Genomic DNA, 23,777 nt, shown 5'->3' on the forward strand with positions numbered 1-23,777 from the left:
TATATCAGTCCAGATTCTGTTAAAGTTTGAAGCCATGAAATCGAGATGGATCTATGTACCAGAACCAGTGTGGTCTCTGGTGGAACCACCTGAAGGGGTAAAACCCATAGGGTGTAAATGAGTCTTTAAGAAGAAGACCGACATGGATGGCAACGTGCATACTTATAAAGCACGAGGTTGCCAAAGGTTTCAAACAAATTCATGGCATTGACTATGAAGAAAACCTTTTCGCCGGTTGCCATGATTAAATCCATCCGGATTTTGCTTGTAATTGCTGTATATCAGACTATGAGATTGGCAATGGATGTCAAAACTGCTTTCTGAACGGAAACCTTGGGAGGATGTGTATATGACACAACCTGATGGTTCGTTCTTGATAGCAAGCTAATAAGGTATGCAAGTTGCAGAGATCCATTATGGACTCAAGCAAGCTCAAGGAGCTGGAACATTCGTTTTGATGAAGCGTAAAAGAATTCGGTTTTATAATAACGAAGATGAGCCTTGTGTTTACAAAGAAAGTGAGTGGGAGCGTAGCATTCCTAGTGTGTATGTCGATGACATACTTCTGATCGGGAATGTATACCGAACTTGCAGTCGGTAAAGACTTGGTTATCAAGTGCTTCTCCATGAAGGACTTAGGGGAAGCGGCCTACATCTTGGTATAAAGATCTATGTGATAGATCGCGTAGGTTGCTGGCTAAGTCAGAGTGCATATATTGACAAAGTACTGAAACGATTCAGTATGGAAGAATCCAAGAAGGATTTCTTCCGATGTCACATGGTGTTTATCTCTTAAGGATTGTGTCCTAAAACACAAGTGAGAGAGATAGGATGAAGAGGATCCTATATGCATCAGTAATAGGATCATCATGTATGGCATGCATGTACTCGAGATGTCTCAGTGCCTTGAGCACTTGTAGTAGATATCAATCGGATCCAGGTGAGCGTCACGGAGGCTGTCAAGATATTCTTAAGTACCTGAAGAGGACTAAGAATGTTCTTGGTTTATGGAGGGGAAGATGAGCTCACTGTAAGAGGATACAGTGATGCTAGTTTCCAAACGGACAAAGGATTACGATCGCAATCAGGGTTGTATTTTTGTCTCAATAGCGATGTAGTGAGCTGGAAGAGCTCCAAGCAAGCAATGTAGCGGATTCTACAAGGAGGCTGAGTATATTGCATTGTCGGATGCGGCCAGGAGGCAGTCTGGATTAAGAAGTTCATTACTGAACTGTGGGTTTCCTACGATTGTTGATCCTATAGACATCTATTGTGACAGCAATGGAGCAATTGCTCAAGCCAGGGAACCAAGATCTCATCAGAAATCCAGACACATACTCAGACGATTCCATCTCATCAGAGAGATAGTTGAGAGGAAAGACGTAAGATTAGTAAAGTGCATACTGACGACAATCTGCGCGATCCACAACAAAGCCTCTGTCGCAGCAGAAGCATGACAGGCAATGAGATCATTTGGTATTAAATACATGAATGATTGGCTATAGTGCAAGTGGGGATTGTTAGAGGAGATGCCCTAGAGCCAATCAATTATTGTAAAATGACTCTCTAATAATGTCTAATCAATAAAAGGCATTTATTTCATATCGTGTAATCATTATTATTGCAATATGTATTGATTATGTCCTTGAATGGTAGAGTCGTGACGAGGGTATCAAGTGTTCAAATCTTGATAGTGAGAACCCTATGAGCACATATGGTGGCCATCTAGAAACGTCTGTAGCCCCAGTATTATCTGAACTAAGGGCACAGATAATACGGTAAGGCTATCATAGTGTTGAACGACCCTGTCGAAGGCAGTGACTGATCTCACTTGTCAAGGTTGTTTGGTGACAACCTGGTGCACACATAGGTGTTGTTGTAGGCGATTACACCACAGCAAGTTCACTGGACTGAACCACCAGAGGATTCCATATGGATGGTAACCCCAGTGTCTATGGAACAAATCCTCTAACGAATGGTGGTGCATGTGATCCTTAGACTTGAGATCACCGGAGCGCCTGTGCACCGATTGGTGTAGTTGACACTAGCCTAACGCAGTTCTTTTCAGAGCGTCAATACGGTGGGGATTGCTGCATCAAGGAGTGTATCAAGACTATGGTGGATTGACAGAGGATTTATCACTCCTGGGTACGGGAGAAGTATCTCACGGCGCAATTCAGATATGGCAATGCACTAAAACTGTGCCACAGTGGGATTGAGTTGTTGCTCTATCCAGTTTATAATACGGGTATTGGTCCAGAAACTGAATAAATAATATCGAGAGTAACCGAAGGTTGACACTATTATGCCTTCGTCTCGTCGAGATAACGTATGATGAAAGGATCGAATGCACGGTAACATATCGTTGACAGGTAGCTACTTTGCTGAATCCGAATCTATCGGGTGGCCATGATGCCTTACTAGGGGCCAATCTTTCTGTGTATTAGTGAGACGATTAATTGGTGGTAATCGCAATACTATACACTGCCGATATGATGAGGAGCCTAAGGGGTCACACACATAGAAGACAATTAAGATGCAAGAAGAAAGAAGGGCATTTTCGTCTTTTAAGGCGAAAGGGTATTTTGGTAATTTCACAGTGCAAATTAAATTTGCTGAGGTCATAGCCTTATTTAATTTGTTAGAAAAATTAAATAAGTGAAATTACGTTTAAATATGTGTTCGCACATATTTAAATATATTATCTATGTTAAAGTTAATATAATATATATATATTATTATATATTATTAATTGATTTTAATTGAGATAATGATGGAAATTAAAATAAATCAAATTGGAGTGTTTGGCAACATGGGGCGTTTGGGTTGGAGCCCAAGCCTATTCGTATGGGATTGGGCAAATTGTTTTTTAAATATAAAAGAAAAAGGTGTGATTTTTAATAAAGGAGTTTCTTTGTAAAACCAAAAATACACACAGCAGCCCTTTTGCTTCTCCCACGGCAGTAACATCTGAGCTTGAAATCAATTCAATTGATTTTGTCTTCTTATTAATCTTGAAGCCAAAGAGGATCTAGCAAATCCCTCTTTGGTTCTTTTAAGATTGTCTTCGTGTGCACTACGCAGGTTCGATCCTACACTTGGATCGGTAGCAAAACGTTCGTCAACAAATTTGGAGGAGCCTTCAACGTGCGTTTGTTTCTCTTAACTCATGTTGAATATTTATGCAGATTTTGTTTAATATAAATTGTAAAATCATACCCTTGATCTTGGCTCATGTAAACGATCCTGTTATATTATTTTTTTGTTTCTGCTGCGTATACGGGACCGTTTACTAACAGAAAAGTGATGGGATTGTGCTGAAAAAACTCTGGATTGAAGTAGGAAAAATTTTGCTCTCGAATGTGTTTTGAACTTTTGCGTTAAAAATGAAAAGGCGCGTGGGTATTTATAAAAAGCAGACTTCGCCACGGCAAAGAACAAGCTTCGACGTAGTGAAGTTCTTAATTCTACAAATAAAAAATTTTCAACCTAGTCGACGCTGTGAAAAAATCCAGTTCATACAGTGCCTCGGCGAAGAAACTTCTGCGCCGCGACGAACTTTCCCTTAGCCAATTTCGCCCAACTTTCTTTGCCAAGGTGAAAATAAATGCTTCGCCGTGGCGAAAAATTCCGGAGCCCACAGCGCCTTAGCAAAGAAAATACTTCACCGCGGCGAAGTCTGGGACTTTTCGAATTCCACTTCTTGCACACTGTAGTTCGCCACAGCAAAGAAACTTCTTCGCCATGGCAAAAATTGGAAAAATTCCATTTTTCGCCTCGATTCGGTAATTCACCTGAAACACCCAAAAATACACAAATTAAGCTTCATCTAAAAATCATAAGAAAACTAAACAACTTCAAAACAATAAATAAATAACAACAATTGGGAACACTTGGGTTGCCTCCCAAGGAGCGCTTTTTTATAGTCGAAAGCTTGACTTTCTCAAGTCTTCATGTCGGAATGTCAAGTCGGAGGGGGATTGACTTACAACTCATCAATCCATCGATGTATGGCTTCAACCTCTGTCCATTGACCTTAAATGTGCCTTTTTCTTCATGTGACACCTCCATCGCTCCGAATGGGTGAATTCTTGTAACTATGAAAGGTCCGGACCATCTAGACCTAAGTTTTCAAGGGAAAAGCCTAAGTCTAACATTAAACAACAACACTTTCTGACCCACTTCAAAGTTCTTCTTCCTGATATGCTTGTCATGCCACTTCTTAGTCTTTTCCTTGTACATCTTAGCATTCTCATAAGCTTCGTGACAGAACTCATTGAGTTGATTCAAAGTCAGCATCTTTACTTTCCTAGCAGCTCGTAAATCCATGTTGAGCTACTTGACTGCCCAATAGGCCTTATGCTCAAGTTCTACTGGCAAATGACATGTTTTCCCATAAACCATCCTAAATAGAGACATACCAATCGGAGTTTTAAATGCAGTACGGTAGGCCCATAATGCATCATCCAACTTCCGTGACCAATCCTTCCTCAATGCATTGACTGTCTTTTCTAAAATTCCCTTTAGTTCTCTGTTTGACAATTCCACCTGTCCGCTAGTCTGTGGATGGTAGGGTGTCGCAACTCTATGTTTCATCGCATATTTCCCCAACAGTGTATCCAATTGCCTGTTGCAAAAATGCAATCCTCCATCACTAATGATTGCCCGTGGTACTCCAAACCTTGAGAAAATGTTATTTCTCACAAAATTAACCACTACCCGGGCATTATTGGATGGCAATGCAACTTCTTCCACCCATTTTGATACGTAGTCCACCGCTACCAAAATGTACATGTTCCCGTAAGAATTTGGAAAAGGACCTATGAAGTCAATTCCCCATACATTGAACAGCTCAACAACTAGGATATTGTTTAGTGGCATCTCATCTCACTTTGAAATATTCCCACTCTGTTGACACTAGTCGCATTCCTGAACCATCCGAAAAGAATCCTTGAAAAGGGTTGGCCAATAAAACTCAGATTGAAGAACCTTGGATGTTGTTCTAGCTCCTCTAGAATGGCCACCCACTTCCCTTTCGTGACAATGTCGTATGATACTCTCCATTTCCTCTTTTGGGACACATCTACGTATCATCTGATCAGTATAGTGTCTATACAGAAATGGCTCTTCCATGAAGGAGTACTTCAAATCTGAGAAAAAATTTCTCTTTTGTTGGAAGGTCATGCCGATATGGAGCACTCTCTATGACAAGTAGTTTGCAAAATTTGCATACCACGGTGCTTCCTCCACTCTCATTAATTTCTCATCTGGGAAAGTTTCTTTGATTTGGGATTCCTCTTCATTTCTCTTAATTGGTTGTTCAATCCTTGACAAATGATCCGACACTACATTTTTCGACCCTTTTTTATCTCGTATCTCCAACTCAAACTCTTATAGCAATAGGATCCATCTTATCAGCTGAGGTTTCGCTTCTTGCTTTGCCAATTGGTGCTTGAGTGCTAAATGGTCTGTGTAGACTATCACCTTGGCACCTAGCAAATATGAACGAAATTTGTAAAAAGCAAAAACCATAGCCAACAATTCTTTTTCAGTGGTGGTGTAATTCAATTATGCATCAGTGAGTGTTTTGCTAGCATACTGAATTACATGCAACACTTTATTTTTCCTCTGTCCTAACACTACTCCTAGTGCAAAATCACTAGCATCACACATCAATTCAAATGGTAGTCCCCAATCGGGAACTGCAATAATAGGTGCAGACACTAATAATTTTTTTAGAGTTTGAAAGGCATGCATGCATTCATCATTAAAATCAAAAGCAACATCTTTAATCAATAAATTGCAAAAGGGTATAGAGATCTTAGAAAAATCCTTGATAAACCGTCTATAAAACCCTGTATGCCCCAAGAAACTTCGAACTGCTTTAACATTTGAGAGTGGTGGCAGCTTCTCAATCACGTCCGTCTTTGTTCGATCCACTTCTATTCCATCCTTTGAAATTCTATGACCAAGCACTATTCTTTCCTGGACCATGAAATGGCACTTCTCCCAGTTGAGCACCAAGTTCGTCTCCTGACATCGCTGCAAAACAAAAGAGAGATTAGATAAGCAAGTATCAAAAGACGAACCAAAAACACAGAATTCATCCATGAAGACTTCTATAAACTGCTCCACCATATCTCCAAAGATTGACATCATGCATCTTTGAAATGTGGCTGGTGCATTGCACAACCCAAAGGGCATCCTTCAGTAACCAAAGGTGCCATAGGGACAAGTGAAAGTCGTCTTCTCTTGATCCTTAGGAGCGATGGCAATCTGATTATATCCTGAATAACCATCCAAGAAACAGTAATAAGCATGCCCTGCTAATCTCTCCAGCATATGATCGATGAAAGGAAGTGGAAAATGATCCTTCCTTGTCGCTTCATTTAATTTCCCATAGTCAATGCACACTCTCCAGCCCGTGACCATCCTAGTTGGTATCAATTCATTGCTCTCATTCTTTATCACAGTGATACTCCCTTCTTCGGAACCACTTGCACCGGGCTCACCCATGGACTATCAGAAATGGGATAAATTATTCCCGCATCTAGAAGTTTTAGCACTTCCTTTCTTAGCACTTCCTTTATCGAAGGATTCAATCTTCGTTGTGGTTGAACTCTAGGCTTGATATCATCCTCCATGAGTATCTTATGCATGCAAAAAGATGGAGAGATGCCTCTAATATCTGAAATAGTCCATCCAATTGCCGATTTGTGTTCCCTCAACACCTTAATTAATCGCTCTTCTTCCAATTTGCTCAACCTTGAACTGATGATTACTGGGAAGGTTTCTGATTCCCCAAGATACACATATTTGAGGTGGGAAGGTAAAGGTTTCAGCTCAAGCTTTGGCGATTCTTCATTTCTTTCATTTTCCTTCTTTTTTTCAAAATCAAATTCCTCAAATTCTAGATCTTGACTCTCATCAATCGGCTGAAGTGCTTCCAACAATCTAGCATATTCGTTCTTTGCCGACTCATCTACCTCTATTGTTCTTGATTGGGCAATACACGCTTCTAGAGGTAGTTGTTGAGTGTTCTCTTCAATTACCTCCACTACTAGTTTATCCACCACATCAACACTAAAGCATGAATCTGACTCGAATGGGAACTTCATAGCCTCAAACACATTAAACGTTACTGTTTCATCTTGAACCCTCAACAGTAACTTCCCTTCTTGCACATCAATAAGTGCTCTTCTTATGGCCAGAAATGGTCGGCCCAAAATAAGAGGAATTTCCTTATCCTCTTCCATGTCCAAAATAACAAAATCCGCTGGAAAAATCACTTTGTCCACTTTCACCAACACATCCTACACTATACCCCTCAAATGTTTTATGGACCTATCTTCAAGCTGTAACGACATGGTCATTGGCTTCACTTCACCAATTCCCAATCTCCTGAAAATAGAAAAAGGCATTAAATTGATGCTAACACCTAAATCACATAAAACTTGATCAAAGGTAATGTCTCCTATAATGCAAGGAATAGTAAAACTCCCTAGATCTTTGAGTTTTGGGGGTAGCTTCTTCTGGAGAATGGCACTGCACTCCTCCGTGAGCATCACTATTTCCTCATCCTCTAACTTCCTTTTATTTGATAAAATCTCCTTTAGAAATTTCGCGTAGCTCGGCATCTGTTGCAATGCATCTGCAAAAGGAATGTTAATATGCAATTTTCTAAATATTTCAATGAATTTGGAAAACTGCTTATCCTGATTCTTTTTCTTTAGTCTCAGAAGAAACGACACAGGAGGAGTGTGATGTGCCAATTCTAGTGGTATCTCAGGAAATGGCAATTTCTCTTTCCTTTGTCTTTGTTTCACTTCCCGTTTTTGTTCTTCTTCCCTGGAACTAGATGGTTTCTCTTCAGCAACTATCTCTTCATCAACTTCCTCATCAGAGTCTTCCTTTTCCTTTCCCTTTGGTGGACTTTCTTCTTCCCTTGATTTTTCCACCTCTTCCAACACTGTCCCACTTCTCAGACTTATCGCATTTGCTTGCTCACGTGGGTTAGTCACTGTGTTGCTCAGTGGTGAGCCTTGTGGTCTCTCATTTAACTTATTAGCCAACTGACCCACTTGTACCTCCAAGTTTCGAATGGATGCCCCTTGATTTCTGAAATTCGTTCTCATCTCATTCATAAAACCTGTGGTCTCTTGCATAAACTTTCCAAACATGTCCTCCAATTTTGTCACTCTTTGCTTTCCTGATTGATTGTTCACCCCTGTTTGGTTGTTTGACAATGCTCTTTGGTTCCATTGATTGTTCTGCTGATTCTGTTGATTCTGATTGCCCCAAGACAGGTTCGGATGATTCCTCCAACCAGGATTATATGTGTTGGAGTACGGATTGTTTGGTTGCCTTTGATTTTCTGCCAAGTAGTTAACCTACTCTGATGATGATGATGCTGAAGCAAACGTGTTCCCCACTTGACATTCGTTACTCACGTGATTACCTACATAAAATTCACAAGTTAGTTGAAGTGCTTGAATGGAATTTACCTGCATACTTCCCAACTGTTTCTGAAGTGCTGTTAGTTGTGTTGAAATGACTATATATGCATCAAATTCATGAAGACCCATAGATTTCTTTGGTTACACCCTTTCATTAGGTTTTTGATAATTGTTGCTTGCCAAAACTTCAAGCAACTCTTGAGCTTCTTCCGGGGTCTTATTTTGCAGTGCTCCTCCCGAAGCTGCATCCACCATAATTTGCACATTCACCATCAATCCGTTATAAAATGTTTGGACTTACATCTAAACTGGCAACCCATGATGTGGACACCTCCTCAGTAATTCTTTGTATCTCTCCCAAGCCTCATACAATGATTTCGACTCTTTCTGTAGAAATGATGTGATATCATTTCTTAGCTTTGCCGACTTTCCTGGAGGAAAGAATTTGGTTAGGAACTTCTATGCTAAATCATTCTATGTTGTGATCGTTCCTGATGGTAGTGCCATTAACCATCCCTTAGCTTTATCCTTCAATGAAAACGGGAATAGTCTCAATCTGATGGCATCATCTGACACTCCGTTTGACTTGAAAGTATCACAAATCTCCAAAAAATTGGCAATGTGTAGATTTGGATCTTCTTTCAAATCTCCCCTGGATTGTATCGACTGTTGGATCATCTGGATGATTGCCGGCTTTATCTCAAAGTTATTGGCTTGTACTGCTGGTCTAGTAATACTCGACCCACTGCCATCAACTGAGGGAATTGAAAACTCCTTTAGTGTTCTATTTTCTGCCATCTCAACAACTATGACCTCTGGTTCCACTGTAGCATCTCTTTCTCTTCTTTTTTTGTTAAGTCTTCCAGTGGTTCTTTCAATCTCAGGATCAACAGGAACCACTAGCTAATGTCTTGCTCTTCACATAAACTACACAGAAAGAGACAAAAAGTGAGATCACAAGCCAACCAAAAAGAATAACAAAAATTAAACTAACTCACAATTAAGCAAAAATAAAGCTCCAATCTAGCTAACACAAGAAAAATTTAATGTTAACACACAACTCAATCCCCGACAACGGCGCCAAAAACTTGATGCGTTGTAACTACAACATGCATAAATAGCAAGTGCACTAGTCGCACAAAGTAATAAAGTGATGAGTGAGTATCGTTCCCACGAGGATTGGTTGTTAAGCACTAAATTTCCTACTATTTTCAAGTTGGAGGAACCGAATGTGTTTCGATTAATGGAGAGATTAAATCTAAAACTAAAACAAAACTTACTAAGTATTAAAGACTAATTAATGAAAGCAAGAATTTAAACACAAGAATAATATCAATTTAACAAACGGTTAGGGTTTTGACTTCATTCGGACTCTATGGATGAATTCTACTGATTATGTTAATTTCACACTCACATGCATAGATTGTAAATTGAATTCTCTAAGTTGTCAAACATACCTTCTCAGGCTATGAATTCCTACTTTTCCCTATTAAACTTCATCACCCAACAAATTGAAGAATAAAAGATCCAAGTTCATTAAGCTAATGGAATCCTAGATTGATTTCATTGATTCTCAAATCTATCTCTAGCATTCAATACTATAATGGTGATTACCCAAGAAGCTCAACATGATTCATTTCTCAATCTCATCATATTCATCAAATAAATTCCATTAAAAACAGAATAACCACACAATCTATGAAATAGAATATGGAAAAAGCAATAATCAATTCATTAACCCATAGAAATTCGAACTTAATCAAAACCCTAACCCAAAATGGGTTAGTTCATAACTAAATCAAAATACAGTAAACGTAGCATTTAACATATTGAATTTAAGAGAAAAGAAAAGATATTTCCCCTAGTTGAAGAATCCACAAGGTTTAATCTCCAATCTTCTCACTTTCTTAACAAAAATGTCAAATCTATTCAAAGGAAAAATGAAAACCAAGCGAACCTCGACCACCCTTCTCAAAATGGAAAAGTTTTCCTTTTATAGTTCACCCAAAAACGTACAACTTTCCTAAAATAAAATTGTGCGTTTTGAAGAAAACAAAAATCCGCAGACTTCTTTCGCCGCGGCAACGAGGTAAGTTAGAATCTCGTGTTTTGCTTCCTTCACCATGGCAAAGAATAGAACTTCGCCGCGGCAAACCTTCATGAAGAATTCTAAAATTACAGAATTGCCCTCTGCTTGAATCTTTGATCTCCGATGCTTTCTCATTGGAACAAGCTTCATAGTGCTTCAATCTGCTTCTGGGTCTAGAAACTCCAATTTGCTCATTATTTGCTCAAAATGTCAATTTTGGCCAAAACACAAAATGTAAAGAATTAAGTAGCAATTCAGGCAAAAATTGAACTAAGAAGTATCTAAAATCCGGCCAAAAAGCCTAATAAAAGCAGTATAATTCTCAGATTATCAAAATTCTATACATTAATCTATATTGCCGTATTAATCATTGTAAATACAATCTAACATATAGCACAACATATATACTTTGGATAAATTCTAATTTCTTTATGACATTCTTAACTAAACTTTTGGCCAATACAACATATTCTTAAGATCTTTTAGCACAATGCTATAGCTTGTAATATATAATAAGGCATGAAAACTATACTCATGCCAATCAATTTCTAAAATGGTCATGTATTTAATACATAAACCAAACTTCTATTTCTTTGATGTTTCTTTTGATGTCTATACTTAGGAAAGCTTTTCTATTCTTTAAACAATAAAATCACTTATTACATATTGTTTATAACTAATCTCAAAACAAGAAACAACAATATCCTCATTTGGCCAAGCCATTCTTTGAATGACCTTTCTAATTTCAAGCTTACTAGCTTGACAATTTATTGTGGCATATTGTAATATTATAATATAATCACCCATCTTTTACTATCATCAATATTACACTATTGCATCAATTTAATATGCAATTCTTGCCATCAGTTTTCTAAAGTCATAGGTTTCAAAACTCATAATTCAATGACTAAATACAATATGCCATTCAAACTAATGCTAAAAGTTCAAGCAACTTGAACCACACACTAAAGGCCATTCATTTCATTGAACTAACATAACCAAGTGTTATTCTAAATTTTGGCATAACAAAATGCACTCTTAAACACTTAAATTTATACTTGGTCAAGTCTAATACAACCTTTTAACAGCAATTCTTTCCTTTCTCAAACAATATCTTTAACAATATTTGATAAATTCATGCATGAATTTTTTTTGAAATTTAACCAAACATTTTACATGCACATATAAGTACATGGTTGGCCACACCTCCACATCTATCCAAATACCTTAAAGTTGGAAGAAAATTCAACAAAAACTCAGCCCCTATTCTGGCCAAATTCAACACTTCCAAATTCCAACATCAACTCTTCAAAATTTCATCCAAAGTTCAACCAAAACATCACATCTACATAACTACTCATCTTGGCTGAACTTCTACACATTATTCTCCATCAAACAAGCATCTAAACAACCAATACTTCTTATCATACATCATACACAAACACTCAAGAATCAACTTACACATATACTACTCAAATTAAAGCTTAGATTGGGTTTACTTACATTGAATTTGTACAACACTAATAAGAGCTTGAAAATACACATTTAGTTAGTGGTTTATGGGGATTATTTGTGGGAAATTAGGCTTAATTTGGTAAAGTTGCTTAATATTTTCATAATTGTCTTTTACGGGATCACGGGTGTGTTTGAGTGTTTTTCAGGCTACTAGTCATTAAATGTTATGCTCAGATGAAGAATCATGTCAGCAACATAATGAGTGATGAGTAGAAATAAACAGATCAAGAATCAGAGTTGAATTGAAGAAGTTATGGAGGTTTGAAGTAAAGAGAAGATTCTAGATTACGCTCCAGCTTGAGCATACCTCGGTATTTTGAAAATATTTCAAGCTATAGAACTTAGATTAAGACGATTCATAGACCTTTGGCAAGATGATTCAAAGGGATACAATTCATATCTTTACCACTTTGCCAAATTTGAACGTTATCATGCTCAAACATCATCATCTTTTAAAGATTTCAAGTTTTGGGGCAGAATCAACTATGCCTAGGCATAGTGCTTTGGCACAACTGCAATTCTGGAATTTTCTACATTAAATTTATGATGTGTATTTCCTATTTTAAGACTTCTAAAGTGATTACGATAGTGGGAATCATAACCCTAAAACCCTAGGAGTATAAATATATGTCTTTAGCTGATTTTGGGGGGAGATTAGAAAAGAGAGAAGTTTAGCCGCTCTTTGGAGATTGCAAATTCCTACAATTTTGGGTTACCAATTAGACAAGTTTTTCTACTCTTTCTTATACTCATGTTTATGAATACAATGGTTGCTTTTATTATTGAAAGTATGAACTAATTTAATTTTCTAGAGCTAAGATGTAGCCAATTATATGAATATGCATTGAATTATTTGTTGCTAATTTTTATTAAGTTTTGTTTTAAGTTTTATTATTGCGCTTAACGCTTTCAATTCTTAAGGGCCCTAGAGCTGAATGATTTTATGGGTTAGGTTGAGATTGAGAGATGAAACATAATTAGTCTAAGGTACTAAAACAATAGATTGAGCGAACGCTAGAGATAGGTTACCAGGATCTGTGAGGCTCTGGTAAATTTCATAGAACTTAATGATCTCCAATTGCTTAAATCTGATTAGAGATAATTCAGGCTAGTAATTAGAAGTTAATTTGTTAATTGTTCAAGAGAAAGTTAGCGAAATATTAGAGAGTTTGGCCTTTAGAATAAGCTTAATTGGGTTAACGATAATTGTCAATGCATAGGATTAAATTGGTGTGAAATCTATGCCCTAGGTTTAGTCATATTGATTTCCTACCAAAGTATTAATAAAATTATGTTTTTGTTTTGTTTCTAGTTTATTTTTTTTTTTCATTGAATCATTCTAAAAATCTGATTAATCAAATAGCAATAAGATAGGATAGTGTGGTACTTTGTAGTAGTAATTCTCTTGGGATTTGACACTTGTTACTCGAGCTATATTACTTGCACAATTCTTTACATTTGCAGATTTCAACAAGTTTTTGGCACCGTTGCCAGGGAATTGCTTTTATATTATCAATATCAATACAAGCTATTTAGTTGCTAATTAAGTGGCATAAGAAGAAAAAGAATTTGTACAGTCCGTAAGAGTGTATGTGGATGAGGGTTGTACCAAGAAGAATTTCCTACATGCATGCCACATTAATTGAGTGGCCTAAGAAGAAGAAAGAATTTGTACTGTCCACAAGAGTGCATGTAGATGAGGACTGTACTCACTCACACGGTCAGGTTTCCAAATCCATGCATCAACCGAGTCTGATCGGCAAAGAATAAGAAAAGAAAGAAAGCATAAGAAAGAAGAAAGAATAAGAATAGGAGAGAATAAGAAAGAAGAAGATTAAGAATAAGAAAGAATGAGAAAGCTTGAGCAAGAAAGAAAAAAAACATAACAAGAAATAAAAAAGAGAAAAGAAAATACATTTTAAGCATTACTGAATGTGCATCCCATTCATGCGTGTTACCATGGTTCTAGAGAATAAGAAAGAAAGAAAGAACAAAGAGAATTAGAAAGAAAGAAAAGAACAGTGAGAACTAGAATCAGTGAAAGAAAAGAGAAAGAACAAAGAGAGAATGAAGAAGAAAAGAATAGAGTAAGGAAAGAATTAAAGAGTAAGGCACACGGATAGAAGAGTAGAGGATTTACTTACTAAGCAATTTGTGTTCACCCCATTGTTTTTCTATGTTTTTGCAGGAAATAGGTGAGAAGTGATCGGATGGACGTCGAGACGCGGAGATAAATGGCACCACTGTCCACCATTGGAAAAGTTTTTGTAATGTTAATTTGTATTATGTAAAGAATAATATGTTAAGTAAAAAAAGAAAAATTTGGGCCCATCTACTTTTCACTTAATAAGTATGTATGTTTTCATAGTATATTTTCTAAGTATACTAGTAGAAAAGAAGCTATTACATGGCATGCTCAAGGGATGGAATGGCTAGGGTTTTGTCAATTGAAGCCTTATATATATATATATATATATTATATATATTATATATATATATATATATATATATTATATATATAATATATATATATATATATATATCCAAATTTCATCTATCCTTTAGTCATTTACCTAATTACCCTCATGATCATCTTCTTCACATTATTTTGCTTCCTTACACTCACCACTTTTTCATCTAGATGTGAGTGAAAAGACCATTTTACCCTTATTCTTTAATTTCTTCCTATTACTTTACAAACACGTATTTATCTCGGCATCACATCACGTGTATTTTCCATAATCTTTCTACCACTCTATTCTCATGGCTAGCACACTTAATACATTATATTTATCATACTCACATTTCACTTGAACACGTGATTCTATGTAAAATGACCATTTTGCCCCTATTGAAACTTTTATGGAATTCCTCTATAAAACTAGTTAAATAATTCACTATGACTATAAAATAATCCCTACCATATTTTTGAATGTGGGTATTACATAGAAGACCGATCCTAGATGATTTGAGTATAGACACTTTAGTACGCTGCTAGGCAATGAGGTTCTCAACTCTAGGCAAGGTCGTGATGATCAAAAGTTACATAAAAGAATCTTAGGAATGTTACAACTGGGCCATTAATGCTATGCTAAAATGGCCACTCTCGAGAACCATGGTCATTATAGAGTCCGAGCCAAACCCCAAACCTTTTTAGGATACCATAGATCTTCACATCCATAAAGAAAAGCCCGTAGTAGGGCCAACAAAAGAGCTGGGAGAACAATGTATCAGCCCAATGAAGAACACACCTCATTTATTACTGACCGGTGTATTTACTATCATAGGGTTATGCCATTTGGCTTGAAGAACGCTGGGCCAACTTACTAGCGTTTGGTGAACAAGATGTTTGCCAAGCAAATAGGTAAAACAATGGAGGTGTATATCAACAACATGCTCATCAAATCAAAGGTCGTCGAAAGCCACATTGAGCACCTGGGGGAAATGTTCGACATCCTTAAAAAATACAGAATGAGGCTCAACCCTCAAAAGTGCGCTTTCAGAGTAAGCTTGGCAAAGTTTCTAGGTTTTTTGGTAAATCAACGAGGTGTCGAAGCAAACCCTAAAAGGATTCAAGCTCTCCTGGACATGAAAAGCCTAACCAGCATAAGACAGGTTCAAAGCTTAACAGGGTGTGTGGCCACACTTAGTAGATTTGTTTCCCAAGCCATAGACAAGTGCCTACCATTCTTCGAAACTCTGAAGGGGAATAAGGGTTTCAACATGGCTTTGGTACGCGAAGAGGCGGGAGTGCAATGACCGATGTACTATGTGAGCAAGAGGTTGCTCAATGCTGAGACAATGTACCCTGAAATGGAGAAGCTCACATATGCACTAGTCATTGCTGCTAAGAAATTGTGGCCCTATTTTCTAGCGCACACCATTCACGTGCTAACGAACTTTTCGTTGAGGAAAATAATGCAAAAGCCTAAGGCATCGGACAGATTGATCCAGTGGACAATGTAAATAAGTCAGCGTGATATCAAATACATCTTGAGCATAGCGATAAAAGGTCATGCTTTGGCAGACTTAATTTCAGAATTTTCCTATCAGCCCGAGGGAGAAGCAAGCACGATGATGAGTGCTTGGAAGTGGACTCATACTTAGTGATTTTAAGGGTATTTTGTGAGAGAATTAGGTTTAATTGGTTAATTTTACTTAATTTTTATATCTCTTTTGTTTTCTAGAATCACGGTTATGTTTTGTGAATTTTCAAGTGTTTAGGTGCTGAAAAATTAGGATTTCAAGCATGGACATTGAAGAGGAAATAATCATAAGCGTGTAGGAACAAACAATTCAAGAATCGAAGCTTAAATGAAGAAGTCATAGATTTTTAAAGATTGTCTGCCACAGCAAAACTATTCCCACGCCACAGTATAAAATTGCAAAATGGATAGAAACTTCATGCCGCAGTGCCAGTAAATCATGCCAGGGCGCACTTCGTGAATTTTATGCTTGGGAGTTTTTTTGTCATAACGTGTTGCACTAAAATGAGCATAACTTGAGCTACACAAATCCGATTGACCTAATTCTAGTGGCGTTATAAAGAGAAGAGATGGAGCTAAAATTTTATCATATTATTTTATCCAGTTCTATGTGGAATGTTGTTAAAAAATGATCCGAAAGTTACATCAGACAAGCAGAAGCGGGTTTTGGAACATGCTTTAGTGTTTCTACAATAACTTGAGCTATAGACCTTAGATTTGGATGATTCTTGAAGTGTTAGAAAGATTATTTTAATACCTACAATTAATATTTTCAAAACATTTCCAGATTCAAAAGTTATCATGTTTTATTTTGGAGACCTTTGCATAGCTTGTTTGAAGGAATCCTAATGTCATTAGGATTCTCTTATTCTATTTCACCTAGAATTGAATTTTATTCTCTTATTTTGTCTAGGAATTTTTCCCATCCTTTCCCACAACCCTAGTACTATAAAAGGATGTCTTTATGTAACGCCCACATCGAGGTACGTAGTTTTACTTATGCCCTAATACCCTTAGTTAAATTTTATTAAAGTTATCTTGAACAAGTGTGAAGAAAAAATCCCTTAAATTGTCATTAGGGGTAAAATGGTCTTTTCACTAATAATTAGTTGAAAATATGGGGAGTGAAAAGAGATAGAATTTCATGGAGAATGCAATAAAAATGAGGGCATTATGGTAATTGACTAAGAGACATAGATGGAATTTCATAGAAAGTGCAAGGGTAAAATGGGAAACTATAAATAATATTATGTTATATCAAGAGTTGAAGAATGAAACCCTAGCCATTCTTCCTCCACTTTCACGCCACCTTCATCCCCAAATTCTCTCAATTTCTTCAATTCTTTTTCAAGGGAAATTCATATATTTTGGGTTATTTTTAGTGGAATTTCAATCCCAAGCATCCTTAGGTAAGATCCTTGCACTAAGAACTGAGTTTTAATTTTTAAAGTGTTGAATTTTGATGATTTGTGTTCATAGGATTTAAGAGAAAGAGAGTTGGATCAAAGAAGATTATTAAAGTGTTGGATTGCTCACATCTAAGGTAAGTAAATCCTACCCTAGTTATGATTGAAGCATTATTGTGTAGAGAATTTCTTTTATGCATATATATGTTTTATATGAAGAATTGTTGATGGATTTGATGTTGAATGATGGTTGGAACTTATCCATGAGAAGTAGTGTTTGTGTATTTGATGTTTGATGAGAGTTTGGATGAATTATGGAAGAATTGGAGTATAAATTATGGAGTGTGCAATTTGGATAGGTTTGGCGTTAATCTTGTAAGATTTTGTTCCAAATTTTGGTGGCTTAGAAAAGAAGTTGAAGTGTAGCCAATTTAGAGCTTACATGTATACATAAGTTGTTTGATGAAATGTCAAAGAGAAGTGCATGTATGAGTATGGTTATGTGTTATTTTTAGATGAGCTAGTAGATGGTAGAGAATGACATGTTTGCATTCCATATTGCATTATTGCATCTAAACATGTGAATTTAGAAAGAATTATAAGCATGAACCCATCTACATGCATACATACTCATAAGAGCATGAAAAAGCATTAAAGAACATTAAAGAGTAAATAGAAAGAAATGAGAATATTAAAGAAATTCAAATCTGAATTTTTTATTTAAAGAAGTGTAAAAAGATAAAAGAAGAGAAGGTTGTTGCGATGGGGAACCCGTGAGTGACATAGCCCCGCATGCATGCCGCCTTTAGTGAGCGACCTCAGAATTCAGAAAGAAGAATTGTACAGTTTGTTAGAAGTGCATGTGGATGAGGACTGTAATCAGAATTAGAGAATACACTCACATGGCCAGGGTTCCAAATCCATGCCTTAACCGAGTTCGATCGACAAGAAAGAAAGAAAGAATAGAAAGATAGAAAGAAAGAAGAGAAAGAAGAGAATAGAAAAGAAAATGCACATTCTATGCATTTGTGCATTTGCATCATATCTATGCATAATACCATGCCTATTACCTTGAGTAGTGAGAAATTAGAAATTGAGAAAGAATAGAGAAGAATAGTGAAGTGTGATGTAAGGAAAGAAATTCAGCATTTAAGCAACGGAGAGAGAAGGGTAGCATAGTGGGTTTACTTACTGAGCAATTAGTGCTCCCCCCGTTGTTTTCAATGTTTTTATAGGTAGTAGGTGAGACACAGTCACATGGAACGTCAAGAAGCAGAAAGGTTTGGCGATACTGTCGAGTTACTATTTTGTGACTTTATTATATTATGTAAAGATTTGTATATAAAGAAAAAATTAATTATGGGCCCATTATTTCATACTCACCTATATTTATATATTTTCTTATAATATTGTTTATTTTCAGAGTATACTAGCTAGAAAGAAACTATTACACTTTAGGTATTTTTAGGGGAGACTTTTACTTCAACTTTGAGAGAATTGAAGGCAAGGAGAAAAGATCTACCTAGGGTTTCATCTTTTTCTCTTGTACTTCATGTTTTTGAAGAGTTTGAGGTTTGATTTCCTTATAATCATGTTTAACTAAATACTTTTCTAGGGATCCAATGTAGCCTAATAAGAAGGTTTTATGTCTTTATTAATTCTATTTGTTTTATCAATCCATTGCAATTCTAGATTTATTCATCGTCCTTCATTCAATCTTTAATTGATGTTATTGCTTGATCATCTTTAATATTAATTAATTGATTGTGTGAGACAAGGTTAGACTACACACCCTATCTACTCTTGAATAGCTCGTGTGAGTGAATGATTAGTATTTTGTGTATATGCCCTGACAAAATGCGAATTGGTTCATGATTTCTTGAATGATTAGTATCAGATGCGCCTTTATTCATGATTTCAAGTACTCTTGTGTTTGATGGGTTTTTAATCATTAGGCTAGACTATACGCCCTAGCTAGTCTTGTGTTAAAGATACTAGATTAATCCTGAACGCCTTACGATAATACCTTACTTATGTGAGTGTGAACCCTAGAATTTGGATTGTGATAACAATAGTTTGATAGTTGACATAAAACTGAATTATTATGGTAAAATTGGATACCTAGGTTTTAGTTCATTGGATTTTACATAAGTTTAATAGTTGTTCTCTGTCAATTTGTTTAGTATTAGTTATTTTTACTATAAGTTTGTTACCTCATCAATTCTTTAGATTTCTTCAGTTTATTTGTTTTAATCAAGGCATAGTTTATTAGGATTAATTGAGTGCTTACAAATCTCTTTGGGATTGACCCTTGCATGTGCACACCATACTGTAGTTGTGATTCATATACTTGCAAGGATTAAAATTGTTCATCACCCGCCAGGGGCAAGCACCTCGGAGGTAAGTGAATAGAAGAAACCAAAGCTTGACGATCTATGATAGTGGACTTCGTATTTAGATAGGTCCTCGAATGAAAAGAAGGCAGGAGCTAGGCTCTTGCTTGAAAGTTTCAAAAGGAACCCGATCAGAGCTATAGTCAGATTCAAGTTTACTGCCTCTAACAACGAGGCAGAGTACGAAGCAATGCTTGCGGGGATCCACCTCGCCAAGGAAATGGGACAGAGTCCATCAATATCTACAGCGACTCTCAACTCGTAGTCTATTAGATTATGAGGAATATCAAGCCAAGGAAGACAGAAGGACATCCTACCTCAGGTAGGTGAAATCCAAGCTGGAGCAGTTCAAGTCTTTCACTATTCTTCAAATCCCGAGAGAGAAGAATTCGGTGGCCAATGCTCTAGCCTGCCTAGCTTTGGTGATGAGCCAAGAAAATTAAAGACTGATTATATACCTGTTAAATTCCTCCCAAGTCCAAGCATCCTCGCTTTGTAGGTATCAATCTTAGTAACAGGGCAGAGATACAGTTAGATGGATGCAATAATTGCCTACCTAAGAGATGGAACAGTGCCAAAAGGAAGAAGCGAAGCCAAAACACTCCGAGCAAATTCATCTTGATACACGCTCATCAATGACAAATGGTATAAGTGTGGGTAAAACTAAGAGCGGTGTGTTGACCATGAAGACACAGACTATGTTTTAAGAGAAATCCATGAAGGCATTTGTGGGAACCATCCGAGGGGCAGATCTGTAGCATGTAAAGTGCTTTTTCCAAGTTACTGGCTAATAGTCTTTGATGACACAGCAGACATGTGCAAGGTACAATAAATGCTAAGGATTTGCTGATGTTTCACAAGCTCCACCCCAAGAACTAACTACCTTGACAAGTCCTTGGCCGTTTGCAATCTGGGGGATCAATCTAATAGGCCCTTTCCCTCGAGAAAAAGGAAGTTCACAATGGTTACAATAGACTACTTCACTAAGTGGGTAAAAGCCAAGCCTTTAGCTACCATCATATCGAACAAACTACCATCATATCAAACAAGCTGAAGGATTTCATCTACAAGAACATCGTTTGTAGATTTAAAATTCCCCATACAATAATAACTGATAATGGAAAATAGTTCGATTGTGAGAACTTTAGATCTTTCTATGAAAGGCTAAGTATCAAGAAGAGCTTCACCGCTGTTTATTGGCCTCAAGCTAACAGTCAAGTAGATGTTGTGAACAAAGTGATCAAGCACACCATTAAGAAGAAGCTTGATGCCTAGAAGGGAAGATGGGTTGATGAATTGCCCAAGGCCTTATGGTCTTACAGAACGACAACTAGAAGCTCGATAGCAGAAACCTCGTTCTCTCTATCATACAAGTGTGAAGCAATGGCCCCAATTGAAGTACAGATTAGTTCGTTCTGAAAAAAAGTCTTTAATGAAGAAACAAGTGAAGATCTTTTTTGCATGAGGTTGGACGTAATTGAAGAACATCAAACCAAGTCTCAGCTAAGGCTTGCTCATACTAACAGCGAGCCAAATGATACTTCAACTCCAAAGTCAAGAACAAAGACTTTGAAGTGGGTGACCTAGTCCTTAGAAAAGTTGTCCAGGGTACACAAAACACGAATTTGGGGGCACTTGGGCCCAAATGGGAATGTCCATTCAAGATCTCCGAAAAACTTCACTAGGAACTTTCCACCTGGAACACCTCAATGGTGAAGCCTTACTGCGAGCATGGAACGTCGAGCATTTGCGAAGGTATTACCAATAACCAGCTCAAGTTTCAATCATTTTTTGTCTTTTTCTAATAATTCATTGTAAGGTCATTTATGGCCAAAATTCTATCAATAAAAATAGTTATTATTCATGAACTTTACTTTGTTTGTCATTTTCTGTTTATTAATATATTGTTTATCAATTATCATCTGTGGTTTCAAAATCATGACCCGTGCGATCACATCCAAAACTTAGAGTCAAGAGTTCAAAAAAGGCAGCTTAGCTTGATAAGCCACGTCAGAATCCAAATCATTGCAAGAGAAACTTCCCAAATCGACAAAGTTAAAGTTGGGAAAACTCAAGTAAAACATGTCAAAGGAAATCGGTCATAAGCTGGCGACAAAAACTCAAGGTAGACAATCAGCTCAAACTCAGTGTTTTCGCATAAGATTTCCTTGTGTATAATTGAAAAGTTCCTCAAGAAGCGAGCTATGCATAACTTGGAACAAATTTCAATTTTTATGCCAAGTTCGATAAGGACAGTTAGAACGACTTTGCAGAAATAAATATTGCTCGACAGAAATGTGCAAAACATATCTTTCATCGATCAATCAAGTTCAATTACAAACTAAATTAAAAAAAAAAAAAAAAAAAGAGATACAAAAAACAAAAATCTCTAAGCAGTTGGAGGAGCGGGGGCATCATCGCCAACCGGACCACGGAGATCATCGCCAATCAAGGCAAATGGTTCCTCAACAGCAGGAGTCTTGGCAGCCTCTTCGAGGGTAGGAGCCAAGACATCTTGCGAAATCTCAGACAGAGAAAGGTCGGCAACAATAGTAGAGAGAGTGGCTGGAGGAGTTGGATCCTTGACCTCCTACTTGACGCTAGCATCTTTCTCTTCCTCCCCGGTTGCCTTCTCACCTTCTCCATTGGGCTTAGAGTCGTTCAAGTAAACATAGGCCATCCCTTAAGCCTTAGTCCTCATCTTGTCGACTTCCTTCTAGTAGGCCCTCGGAAAGAAGGAAAAGTCGATCGAAGGATAAGTTTCCTACAATTTCTGCACCAAGAAGACCAACGTCTCCTAAGCTTAGTTTGTGATGGCCGAGTTCAGCTCCCCAACTTTGAGCCTAAGCTATTCAGTCTCAGCTTCAACCCCTTAGCGACCTTCCACCTCCTTGGTGAGATCGAGTGAGACCTTTTTAAACTTAGCCTCCCAATCTGATGTAGCTTTTTGAACCACGGTGTAACGCCCACATCAAGGTACGTAGCTTTATTTATGTCCAAATACCCTTAGTTGAATCTAGTTAGAGTTATCTTGAACAAGTGTGAAGGAAATTCTTTAAAATGTTATTAGGGGTAAAATGGTCATTTCACTCATATTTAGATGAAAGAGTGGGGAGTGAAAAGAAATAGAATAACATGGAGAAGATAATAAAAATGAGGGCATTCTTGAAATTGACTAAGGGACATAGATGGAATTTTTAGAAAGTGCAAGGGTAAAATGAGAAACTACACACACACACACACACACACACACACACACATATATATATATTATGTAATAAGAGTTCAAGAGGAGAAACCCTAGCCACTCTACCCCTCCATTCATGCCATTCTCAACCCAAATTCTCTCAAATTTCTTCACTAGATTTCTAAGGAAATTCATAGGATTTTGGATAGATTTTCAATCCTAAGCATCCAAAAGTAAGATTCTTGCACCAAGAAGAGAGATTAAATTTTAAAGTTTTGAATTCTTATGGTTTTATATGCTTAAGGTTTAAGAGGAAAGCGAATTCTATCAAAGAGAGATTATAGTGTTGGAGTTGCTCAAATTCAAGGTAAGTAAATCCAACTTTAGCCTTGATTTAATCACAAGTTGTGTAGAGAAATTTATTTTTTGTTGTATGTGTGTTTGGATGATGAAAAATTATGGATTGAAAATTGAGGTTGTTTGATATGTGAATTTCATAACCATGAGAAGTAATTTATTAGTATATGATGGGAAGTGAACTAGTAGTATGTGATGAAAATTGATTCATTAGTATGTGTAGAGAATTTATTTATAAGTATGGGATGAGAATTGATTTATTAATATGTGATAAGAATTGATGTCTTTGTATGTGTTGAGTTGATGGAAATTTGGATGAAAAATGAAAGTATGGATGTGGAAAGGTGGAGGATGAATTTCAGCTAGGTTGATTGTTGGTTTTAGGGAG

At 36.9% G+C, this 23,777-nt stretch overlaps 1 protein-coding gene and 1 non-coding gene across 2 annotated transcripts in view; both read left to right on the forward strand.

Moving 5' to 3' along the window:
* The window catches only part of LOC116118891 (uncharacterized metal-dependent hydrolase YabD), a 67,061-nt gene that overhangs the window by 18,980 nt on the left and 24,304 nt on the right, over positions 1-23,777 (forward strand). The window lies entirely within an intron of this gene.
* On the forward strand, positions 8,770-8,876 carry LOC116118898. The gene has a single exon (XR_004126241.1). It is a non-coding gene; the product is annotated as a small nucleolar RNA R71 (small nucleolar RNA).

Source organism: Pistacia vera, unplaced genomic scaffold (genome assembly GCF_008641045.1).
Source record: "Pistacia vera cultivar Batoury unplaced genomic scaffold, PisVer_v2 Contig862, whole genome shotgun sequence".
Taxonomy (NCBI): Eukaryota; Viridiplantae; Streptophyta; class Magnoliopsida; order Sapindales; family Anacardiaceae; genus Pistacia; species Pistacia vera.